Raw genomic sequence first — 12599 nt, 5'->3', positions numbered from 1 at the left:
CTGCAATTACTTTATATTTGACTAATAAGCAATAGGATATAATTTAAAGAGTCTCATAAAACATATTATTAATTTATTCTAGGGTATCAGCACCTTACAATATTTACTTTCTATTTCCTTTCCAAATTGGGAGATAGTGCATAGTAAAACTGTATTAGATTTAATACTGCTTTGTTTTTACTCTGCATGTTTACAGCATTGAGGATGGAAGTGTCATCTCCTTTTAGAAGGAACTATTTCCCCCCTTATCTATTTATATTGTCCTTTTTCCTGGAATTCTCCAAAGACTTGACCATATCTGATTGTTCTTTCTGCTGAGAAAAAAAAAGAGAGAAAAATTACCTAATTCCTTTAGAGAGTAATGTTACATTTGCAATTCTGTGGTGTTTCAGAAAGAACAATGAAATTGGAGTTTGAAGACCTGGATTCAAGTCTTGTCTTAACCATTGGCCAGTCTTATGACCTTGAGCAAGACTCCAACATTCTTTAAGTCTGAGTTTATTTATTTATCAAATAGGGAAAACAATGCCTATCCCAGGGGTGGGAAACCCTGACCTTGAGGCCATATATGGCCCTCTAGGTCTTCAAGTACACCCTCTGACTGAATTCAAACTTCATAGAACAGATCCCTTTAATAAAAGAATTTGTTCCAAAAAACAAATCCCCTCAGTAAAAGAATTTGTTCTGTAAAACTTGGACTCAATCAAAAGGCTGCACCCAAGGACCTAAAAGCCTATATGTGGCCTCAAGACCACAGGTTCTCCACCCCTGACCTATCCTATCTACCTTACCAGGTTGTTGTGAAGATCATATAAGTCACTTCAAAATGTCCTCATAAACCTGAAATTAAAAATTTAATTGACACTTAAAACTGTAGCTTTTATGAATATTTCAATGGGACATTTTATTCCTTTAAACTCCATTTAATCCTGGTAAAACTACAGGCCCATATGGTTGAAGCCATTAGAATTGCTTTGCAATACATTTTTTAATAGATATTTGCCTCACCATTGGAATATTCTGACTTCCCTTTGGCTGAACCCTGGATATTTCAACATATTATATGTTATTAGGACTAGTTCACTGCTGGCATCCCTTAGCTTATGAGTCATTAAATTTTCTTCAGATTTGGTAGACTTGATTTCTATGAAGGGACTCAACCTTTAGTCTTTTGATCCTAGTTACAAAAATTAGAACATTTTTATCACTCCTCCCTCTTAAATTTGCCCTCATTATTTTACATCACCAAATTTACAGGGACTTCAGACAATGTTCAGAGCATTTTGATAAAAAGTTAATGATTTGATGCTTACAGGCATATGTTCTTTGTACAAAGCAAGCATCAAATCATTAAATTTTCTCTATTATACTATACTAAATATCTCTATTATACTATATCAATGTTTTACCTTGGAATGTAGAGTGGATCCAAGCTCTATCCTTTTGAGTAAGCTGAACAAATCGCTAGTTGTATGGTGTGACTTCATGGGGAAATAACTTCTGATGTGTGGACATGCATACACACATCCCTTTCACTACTCAAGTCTGAAATGAAACCACTGGAGATTTATCTGTTTCCATAAGGTTGTTCATTCTTGATATCTCCAAGTAATCTGCAAAAACAATGAAGGTGGGTAACTCATGCCTGAAGCTGCTATTATAATACCCTTGTGTGCATCATAAAAGCACAAATGGGATTTGGAGTCAGAAAAGAGAACACTCTACTCCAAGGATTCCAGCAAGCAATAGAGAAAAGCCAAGAGAAATGTAAAAAGAATAAAGGGGAAAAAAAACTTGTTTGGTATTAAAATTTTTTGCATAGCTCAATCTTGTTCTTTTTTCGATGTCACACCATATGGTGCATCAGACCATAGGTTGCCTACAGATCAGGGACTGAAGAATCATTATTGTCTGATTAGTTTTATCCATTAATATTATTCTTCCATTTCTGTGCCTTTGCAGAGGCTGTTGCTAATATCTGGAATTTACTCCCTCTTCAACTTTAGCTCTTAGAATCCGTAGCAGTTTTCTTCAAATTACAACTACATGAGACCTTTCCTGAAACCTGATAGTAATTCCTTCAAAGAAATTACTTTCTTTTGCACATATTTTTTATAGACTTATATGTATACTTGTTGTCTGCTTCAACAAAATGTAAGCTCCTCCAGGAAATTATTCTCTTTCTATACCCATTGTCTCTCAGTCTCTCATACAGACATGCTTAATAAATTCTTGTTGCATGACATATATAGAAATTGATACATATTTTCCTTAAAACATTAAAGGAAGAGTGTCTACAGCTGGGCACAAGACTGCAGAGTCTTAAATACCTGGGATTATTCAAGATCCTCACTCACAAACATTTGTCTTTATCTCTTCGAGAAAATTCTGATATGTTATCTATCCACTTGCTAGATGTCAGAAGTTGCTTCAAGATGTAACAGTGAGCAATCAGAAAAGTCCACTGAGCTGAAATGGGAATTTCTTAATCCCACTTTGGGGGTCCCTTTTTTATGGTAATTTTTATTTATTTTTTTGTTTTCAACATTTACTTCCACAAGATTTTGAGTTCCAAATTTTCAGCCTATCTTGCCCCTCCCCCCACCCCAATATGGCATGCATTCTAAATACCCCTTCCCCTAGTCTGCCTTCCCTTCTATCTCTCCCCCCCTTCTCTTATCCCCTTTCCTTTCAATTTTCCTGTAGGGCAAGATGAATTTCTGTACCCCACTTCCTGTACTTATTTCCTAGTTGCATGTGAAAACATTTTTTAAACGTGTTTTTAAAACTTTGGGTTCCAAATTTTCTCCCTTCCTCCCTCCCCACCCACCCTCATTGATAAGGTAAGCAACTAAATATAGGTTGTATATGTGCAGTTACGCAAAACACTTCCATAGTAGACATGCTGTGAAAAACTATTTCCCTTAAGTCCTATCCCGCCCACCCATTTATTGTCTTCTTTCTTTTGACCCTGTCCCTCCTTAGAAGTATTTGCTTCTGATTACTCCCTTTCCCCATCTGCCCTCCTCTCTGTCATTCCCCTACTGTCTTGTCCTTTTCACCCCCTATTTTCCTGTAGGGTAAGACAGATTTCCACACCCAATTGAGTGTGTATGTTATTCCCTCCTTAAGTCAAATCCTATGAGAATAAGATTCACTCATTCCCTCTCACCTTCCCCCATTTCCCCTCCACTGTAAGAGCCTTTTCTTTTCTGGTTATTTTTTTTGTGGGATAATTTACCCCATTCTACCTCTCCCTTTCTCCTTCTCCTAGTATATTCCTCTCTCACCCCTTAATGTTATTCTTCAGATATGACCCCTTCATTTTCAACTCACCCTGTGCCCTCTGTCTATCTATATCTATATATACATACATATAATTTTTTCCCCTCCAACTGCCCTAATATTGACAAAGGTCTCTTGAGTTACAAATATCATCTTTCCATGCAGGAATGTAAACAGTTCAACCTTAATAAGTCTCTTATGATTTTCTCTTTCCTGTTTACCTCTTCACGTTCCTCTTGAGTCTTGTATTTGAAAGTCAAATTTTCTATTCAACTATGGTCTTTTCATCAAGAATGCTTGAAAGTCCTCTATTTCACTGAATGACCATTTTTTTTCCCCTGAAGGATTATACTCAGTTTGGCTGGGTAGGTGATTCTTGGTTGTATATCCTTTGCTCTCCAGAATATTATATTCCATACCCTGCGGTACCTTAAATTAGAAGCAGCTAAATCTTGTGTTATCCTGATTATGTTTCCACAATACTTGAATTATTTCTTTCTGGCTGCTTGTAATATTTTCTCCTTGACCTGGGAACTCTGGAATTTGGCTACAATATTCCCAGGAGTTTTCCTTTGGGGATCTCTTTCAGAAGGAGATTGGTGGATTCTTTCAATTTCTATTTTGCCCTCTGGTTCTAAAATATCAGGATAGTTTTCCTTGATTATTTCTTGAAGGATGATGTCTAGGCTCTTTTTTTGATCATGGCTTTCAGATAGTCCAATAATTTTTAAATTCCCTCTTCTGGATCTATTTTCCAGGTCAGTTGTTTTTCCAATGAGATATTTCACATTGTTTTCTACTTTTTCATTCTTTTGGATTTGTTTTACAGTGTCTTGATTTCTCATAAAGTCACTAGCTTCCAATTGCTTTATTCTAATTTTTAAGGAAGTATTTTCTTCAATAATCTTTTGGACTTCCTTTTCCTTTGGCCAATTTGCTTTTTAGGGCAGTCTCCTCATTGGCTTTTTGGACCTCTTTTGCCATTTGGGTTAGGCTATTTTTAAGGTGTTATTTTCTTCAGTATTTTTTTGGATCTCCTTTAGCAAGCTGTTGACTTATTTTTCATGATTTTCTCGCATCACTCTCAGTTTTTCCTCTACTTCTCTTACTTGCTTCTCAAAATCCCTTTTGAGCTCTTCCAAGGCCTGCGACTGATTCATATTTTTCTTGGAGGCTTTGGATGTAGGATCTTTAACTTTGTTGACTTCTTCTGGTTGTATGTTTTGATCTTCTTTGTCACCAAAGTAAGATAATATAGTCTGACTCTTTTTGTGCTGCTTACTCATGATCCTGGTCAATTACTTGAGTTTTAAACTCTTTGTTAAAGTAAAAGTCTGCTGCCAATGTGAAGAGTATACTGTCCCAAGCTTCAGGGGTTTGTACAACTGTTTTCAGAGGTACTTCTAGGGACCTGTAAATTTTCAGTTTTTCCAAGGTGGTATGATAAGGGGCGAGGTGTTTTCTCTCCACCACCACAACAAGCTCCACCACACCAGCGCTCCTCCTTGTCCCAGGAACACCCCTCACAACTGTGACCCAGATCCAAGCACCAGTAAAGCAAGAGATTCCTGCCTTAGCACTGGCGAAGAGATCCCTGCAATCCCCCTCTGATCAGCCACTGGATCCCCCGGTGTCTGTGGGCCAGGAGCTCAGGAAACAGCTGTGGCCCCAGGCTGTGCTAAGGACTTGTTGCTGAGACCTAGCTCCTCTCTCACCACAGTTACAGACTTTTCCCACTGACCTTCTAAGTTGTCTTTGGCACTCAGGGGTAGAGAAGTCTGATAACTGCCACAGCTGCCTGTGATTCAGTCCTCTGAGGCCTGCTCCAGGGTCACTGTGGCCTGCATGCCCACACTGAACTGTGCTTTTCTCCCCACCTGGCACAATATACCATTCTGATCAACCATCCAGGCTGTCTTTGGCTGGAAATTTGTTTCACTGTGTCTTTTTGTGGGCTCTGCTGCCTTAGAATTTGTTTAGAGCCAATTTTTTTAGGTATTTGGAGAGCTTTGGGAGAGAGCTTAAGACAGTCACTGCTTTCCCTCCACCATCTTGGCTCCGCCCACCCCCCATCTATTGTCTAGATTCTTAAGGAATGTGAGCAGTGGTTAGACTGCAAGAATCTGAGCCTGGGTATTCCTTTTAAGAGGTAATCAATGGATTTATTTAATAAGCACTTTGCCTTCTGGTTGTAGCCAATTTTGGGAAAATTTCTCTTGCAATCTCTTAAAGTATTGTTTCCCAGATGTTTTTTAAATCACAGTTTTCAGGAAACTCAATGATTCTTAAATTATCCCTCTTTGACCTTTTCCCCACTTATGTCAGTTGATTTTGATACCATACACACACACACTCACACACACACACACACACACACATTCCTTTTTGCACATTTGATTTTATTCTATTATCTCATACTGTGTCATAGAACTATTGATTTCTATTTGGATTATTCTGATTTTGAGAGATTCTATTTCTTAGGTAATATTTACCACTTTCTTTTCCAAGATACTTATTCTCCTTCCAATTCCTTTCTCCAGAGCTTTTATTTCAATTTTTAAACTCTCGAGCTTTATTCCTTCTAGGTATTTGTATATTCATATGCAAAATATGTTTTTTATTCTGTTAAATCTCTCCTTACAATTGTTATGGAGTTATTTCTTCTTTAAGGAAAATATGTAAAATACACACACATATATGTGTATGCATATACACACATGTGCACACATACATATGTATGCATGTACACACATGTGCACACATATCATGTGCATGTACACACATGTGCATACACACATATACATATACATATACATTGGTTACTGTTTCAGAAAATGATCCAAGACAATTCCAAACATCCCATAATGAAAAATGTTATCCACTTCTAGAAAGAAAACTGATGAACTATGAGTGCTGATTGAATCACACTTTTTTTCATTTTCTTTCTTTTTCTGTGGTTGAGGGTGTTTGTGTGTGTGTGTGTGTGTGTTCTTTTCCAATATAACTAATATGGTAATATTTTTCACAACTTCATATAACCTATATCATATTGCTTACCTTCTGAAGAAGTGGGAAATGGACAGGAGGAAGGGAAATAATTTGGAATTCAATATTTTTTAAATTAATGTAATTAAAATTATTGAGAAATATTTATCTAAATAATTAAAATACATTTAAAATAATTCATCTAATGTAATTTCTCATTAAATATCTTGGTCACTACTCTGTTTCATAAGAATTTAAGATTTATGCTATAATAGGTATGTAGGAACTGAATGGTCTTCTCTTTGGGAAGCCATGCCAAATTATCTACAAGTCCATTTGTTCCTTGTTTAGTTTATTTACTAGACTAATCTATATAACTTCTCGAATTTATTTTTGTGACTACTTGTAGAAATATATTTGTGTGCAATCCATGATTTTCCTCTGTGTAATAAGGATTTGGTGGGAGAGAAACTTTAGCTTTCTGAAAGTAAGCTAATCATACCTATTCTCTTTACAGCAAAGCTGTCAAACTCCCAGCTAGCCACCACCACTACCAAGAAAAGGTACACAGTTACAAATAATTCTAGCCCATTTTCTCTTTTGTAGATGAAAGGGTCTAGGAATGAATGCCTGCTATAGATATTGGCCACTTTTCATTCATTTCTTTTTTTTTAACTTTTTATTGTTTAATTAATTTATTTATCTTTAGTTTTCAACATTCATTTCCACAAGATTTGGAGTTCCAAATATTCTCCCCATTTCTCCCCTTCCTCACCCCAAAAGAGCATGCATTCTGAATGCCACTTTCCCCAATCTGCCCTCCCTTCTATCACCCCCCCTTCTTTTATCCCCTTCCCCATCTGTTTTTCTGTAAGGCAGGATAGATTTCTATACCTCATTGCCTGTATATCTTATTTCCCTGTTGCATGTAAAAACAATTTTTAATATACATTTTTAAAACTTTGGGTTCCAAATTCTTTCCCTTCTTCCCTCCCCATGCACCATCATAGCAAAGGCATTTGATATAGGTTATAAATGTGTAGTCATGCAAAATGCTTCAGTAATATTCATGTTGTGAATGACTAATTATATTTGCCTCCATCCTATCCCCCCATTTATCCTATTCTCTCCTTTGACACTGTCACTCCTCAAAAGTGTTTGCTTCTGATTGCACCCTTCCTAAATTTGTCCTCCCTACTATCACTCCCCCTCTCTTATCCCCTTCCCCCTATTTTCCTGTATGTTAAGATAGGTTTCAATATCCAATTGAATGTATATGCCATTCCCTCCTTAAGACAAATCCAACGAGAGTAAGAATCATTCATTCCCTCTCACCTTCCCCCTTTTTTCCCTCCACTGTAAAAGCTATTTCTTACCTCTTTTATAAGAGATAATTTACCCAATTCTACCATTCCCTTTCTCCTGCTCCTAGCACAATCCTCTCTCACTCATTAATTTTATATTTTAGACATTTTCCCTTCATATTCAACCTATCCTGTATGTAACATATACAATAAATATATATTTATATATAATATATATTATTTTATATATTTTTCTATTCAGCTCTGGTCTTTTCATCAAGAATGCTTGAAAATCCTCCATTTCACTGAATTTCCACTTTTCCCCTGAAGTATTATACTCAGTTTTGCTGGGCATGTGATTCTTGGTTTTAATCTTACTCCTCTGACCTGCAGAATATCATACTCCTTGCCCTCTGGTCCCTTAATGTAGAAGCTGCTAAATCTTGTGTCATCCTGATAGTGTTTCCACAATACTTCAACTGTTTCTTTCTGGCTGCTTGCAATATTTTCTCCTTGACCTGGAATTTCTGGAATTTGGCTACAATATTCCTAGGAGTTTTCCTTTGGGGATCTCTTTCAGCAAGTGGTAGGTGGATTCTTTCAATTTCTATTTTACTATCTTGTTCAAGAATATCAGGGCAGCTTTCCTAGATAATTTCTTGAAAGATGATGTATAGGCTCTTTTTTTGATCATAGCTTTCAGGTAGTCCAACAATTTTTAAATTTTCTCTCTTAGATCTATTTTCCAGGTCAGTTATTTATCCACTGAGATCTTTCACATTGTCTTCTATTTTTTCATTCTTTTGATTTTGTTTTACATTGTCTTGATTTCTCCTAAAGTCATGAGCTTCCATTTTCTCCATTCTAATTTTTAAGGAATTATTTTCTTCAGTGAGCTTTTGGATTTCCTTTTCCATTTGGTCAATTCTGCTTTTTAAGGCATTCTTCTCCTCCTCATCGGTTTTTTGGACCTCTTTTACCATTTGGGTAAGTCTATTTTTTAAGTGTTATTTTCCTCAGTATTTTTTTCTGGGTCTCCTTTTGCAAGCTATTGACTTGTTTTTCATGATTTTTTTTTGCATCACTCTCATTTCTCTTCCCAGTTTTTCCTCTACTTCTCTTACTTGCTTTTCAAAATCCTTTTTGAATTCTTCCATGGCCTGAGACCAATTCATATTTTTCTTGGAGGCTTTGAATAGAAGATCTTTAACTTTGTTGTCTTCCTCTGGTGGTATGTTTTGATCTTCTTTGTTACCAAAGTAAGATTCTATAGTCTGAATTTCCCCCCTCCCCTGCTGTTTACTCATGTTCCTAGCTAATTATTTGACTTTTTAACTCTTTGTTAAGGTAGGGCTCTGCTTCCAGTGTGGAGGGTGTGCTATCCCAAGCTTCAGGGGATTTGTTCAGCTATTTTCAGAGATACTTCTAGGGACCTGTAAATTTCCAGTTCTGATCAAAGGAGAGGTGTTTGCTGCTTTCCTGGGCTGTCTTCTGGTGTATGAGTGACTACAAGCACTCTTTTCTGACTTGGAACTGTGAGGAAGGTTCCCTCTCCACTGCTGCCACAAACTTCACCACGACAGCACTCCTCCTTGCCCCAGGACTGCCACCCAGGACTGAGACCCAGAACAAAGCACAGGCAAAGGAAAAGAATCCCACCTCAGTGCCAACAAAGAGATCCTTGCAATCCCCATTTGATCAGCTCCTTGATCTGCCCCCACTGACTGTGGGCTGAGAGCTCCAGAAGCAGCTGCTACTGCCTACCCATGGCTGCCCAGGCTCCTCTCTTGCCCAGGCCTGACAGACTTCCCTACTGTTCTTCTAAGTTGTCTTTGGCATTTATTGGTTGAGAAGTCTGGAAACTGCCAGAGTTGCTAATATTTCAGTCTCCTGAGGCCTCAGGAGTTTGCTCTGGATCCATCTTTGCCTGCACTCCTCTTCCAGCCCAGTGCAACAGACATTTCCCATCAGCCATACAGGTTGTCTTGGGCTGGAAATTTGTTTCACTCTGTCTTTTTGTGGGTTCTGCTGCTTTAGAATTTGTTTAGAGCCATTTTTTTACAAGTATGGAGTAGTTTGGGGGAGAGCTCAAGCAAGTCACAGCTTTTACTCTGCCATCTTAGCTCCACTCCCCACCCCTGCACTCATTTCTAAGGAAGAAATCACAATGCTCTCTCAGGGAAATGTATCCCAGGTATCTTTCTGTCCATACTACAGATGTTCCCCTGGCTTTGCCATTGTGGTTTACAATTACTCGTTAGATGCCTAACTCATTAATATGTGTGGGTGGGGCTGCTAGGTGGCCCAATGGACAGAGCACCAGCTCTGAAGTCAGGAGGACCTGAGTTCAAATCTGGTCTCAGACACATAACACTTACTAGCTGTGTTATCCTGGGCAAGTCACTTAACCTCAGTTGCCTAAAAAAAAAAAAAAAAAAAGAGGGTTTAAGAAATAGTCCATCATAGAATACTTTCAAACTTAGAATGGGAAGTCAGGCAACCATAAAATATACTTGAAGAGAAAAATTTGAGTGAGGCAGTCACAGATAATCAAAGAACTACTTAGGAAGAAGAATAGGCATCAATATCATTGTAAGAATTACCAAAAGGGTTGAATGTGCTCATAGAGTTGGAACAGAAGGGGACAACAGAGTCCTTCTAATCCAATTCCCTCATTTTACAAATGAGGACCTGAAAACAAAATAAATCAAGTGAGTTACCAAAACCACAGTTACCAAAGCAACATTTGACTTACTGAAGTGGAAACTGAACTCAGTTTTTTTTTCCCCTAATTATAGGTCCAATAATCTGTCCATTATTCTGTCCTGATATTTAGATATTTTTTACTGATTTTTTAAAATTAAATATATATATATAAATGTTAACAAACATTTTAGTTTGTTTATTTTCTCCCTAAAAATTGTAGTTGAAAATAGGAAACCTGAAAATTAGATAACACAGTGGTCAAGAATAAAATGTTTGTTCAGTTTTTATTTTTTATTTAATTTTTATTAGATTTGCCAATGTTATTTAAATTAAAATAATATATCTTTTAAAAATAAAATTACCTCTTTAAAAAAGAAAAAACCTATAATACAAATAAAATTTAAAATAATTTCTAAAAATAATCCTAGTTTTTTTGTAATACTGAGGATTTTTATTGCATCTTAGGCAGTTACATGTTTTTATGCCTTTAGATATTTGTAGCCATATCAATTGTCTGATACAGAGTGCTCATATCTCTAAAAACTTTATTATGCCTCCAATTAGAGTTAATTATTTGAGTGTTTAGGGAAAATACATGTATTTGACTATCAAATCCCCAAGGGAAGAGAAAAAAAAGCTATTGCAAAATTGAAGGGCCAAAAGCTAAAACAATTCTGAATAGCAACACTAGATGGTGATAGCACCTTATTTAATGATTCTAATATATCTACTAAGAGTGATGCCAACTATCTGTCAAACAATAGCAAAAAAAGTAGCTCAGGATTTTTATAGTTATTTACTAGATTTTTTCTAAGATTCATGAGAGTTTTAGAACTGAGAAAATGATGATAATTCAATGAATTATATTAATATTTGAATGAGGAAAGTTTAAGCATAGAATCATGAATGCTTTCTTCAATAATAAGTAAATAAATTATACGAAGAAATTCTAAATAATTTGAATCAGACACAATATAAATTCACAAATTTATAGATTTAGATCTGAAAGGGACCTCACTAGACAAGGAACCATGTTTAAATAATGACTTTGCCAATACTAACTTTGAAAAAATCATTAGCAAATCTTTTAACTTTTCTAAGACTCAGATACCTCACCTACGAATAATGTTGAACTAAATAAATAATAATAATAACATTGATATTATTATTATCATTATTAGCTAACATTTGTATGGTACTATGTGTCAGGAACTGCACTAAGTGCTTTACAATTATTATCTCATTTCATCTTCACAAAAACCTGTGAGGTAGGTGCTCATGTTATTCCTGTTTAACAGATGAGAAAACTGAGACAAAAAGGAATGAGATTTTTTTGGGATCACATACCTAGTAACTGTCTCAGGCCAGATTTGAACTCTGGTCTTACTGACTCGAAGTGCAGCACACTATTCACCATATCACTTAGCTGCCTAGATGACGTATACTATCCCTTCCTACTCTCAGTCAATAATACAATGATCCTGGCACAACCCCTCTCATTTTAAAGATAAGGAAACTGAGCCCCAAACAGTTTAAGGGACTCATCTAAGGTCATACAGATGGTAAGTGGCAGATCTGAGGTTTTTCAAATAGGTTTTCTGATTGAAAAACTCAGTATTATTAATAGATGCATTATATACTCAATGATTGCAATGCAAAGTTGTGCATAGAGAATGATCAATATGTCATAAAACATAGTTTAGGAACAAAACAGGAAGAAATGAGAAAATCTAGCATTTTTAAGCTCTTACTATATGCTGGGTATGGTACTACACACCAGAGATACAAAGAAATTTAAAGACACTTGCTGTTCTTGAGGGGGTCACCATCTTAATGTGGAGACAACATATAAGCAATTATGAAATATATATGTATACATATAGATATATATGTGTATATATATATATACACATATATGGTAAATTAGGAGTAATCTCAGAGAGAAGGCATGAAATATTAGGAAGGACCTGAATACTCTTCTTGCAGATGGCTGGACTTTAGCTATGACTTAAAAGGAAGCCATAGAAGCTAGTGGCAGATGATGAGAGTTGTTGTCAATGTCCAGACTTGAGAGACAACCAGTGAAATACCTGAACTCCAGAGATTATGTTTTTATACTACTGTATGCAAGAAACAGCAAGTGTCACTGAAATGCAGAGAATGTCAAGGTGTAAGAAAATAAATAAGGTGAAAGGATACTGGAAATTTATGAAATGGCAAGCTTATAAAGGGCTTTGAAAAGTCAAATTGTATTTTTTTTGTCTGATCCTGAAAGCAATAGGAGGCCAATAAATGGGTGGAAGTGATGCACATATTTTA

The sequence above is a fragment of the Vombatus ursinus genome, unplaced genomic scaffold (assembly GCF_900497805.2).
Source record: "Vombatus ursinus unplaced genomic scaffold, bare-nosed wombat genome assembly UNPS02014830.1, whole genome shotgun sequence".
Classification (NCBI taxonomy): Eukaryota; Metazoa; Chordata; class Mammalia; order Diprotodontia; family Vombatidae; genus Vombatus; species Vombatus ursinus.
The sequence above is the reverse complement of the archived record's forward strand: the minus strand, read 5'-3'. Positions refer to the sequence as shown.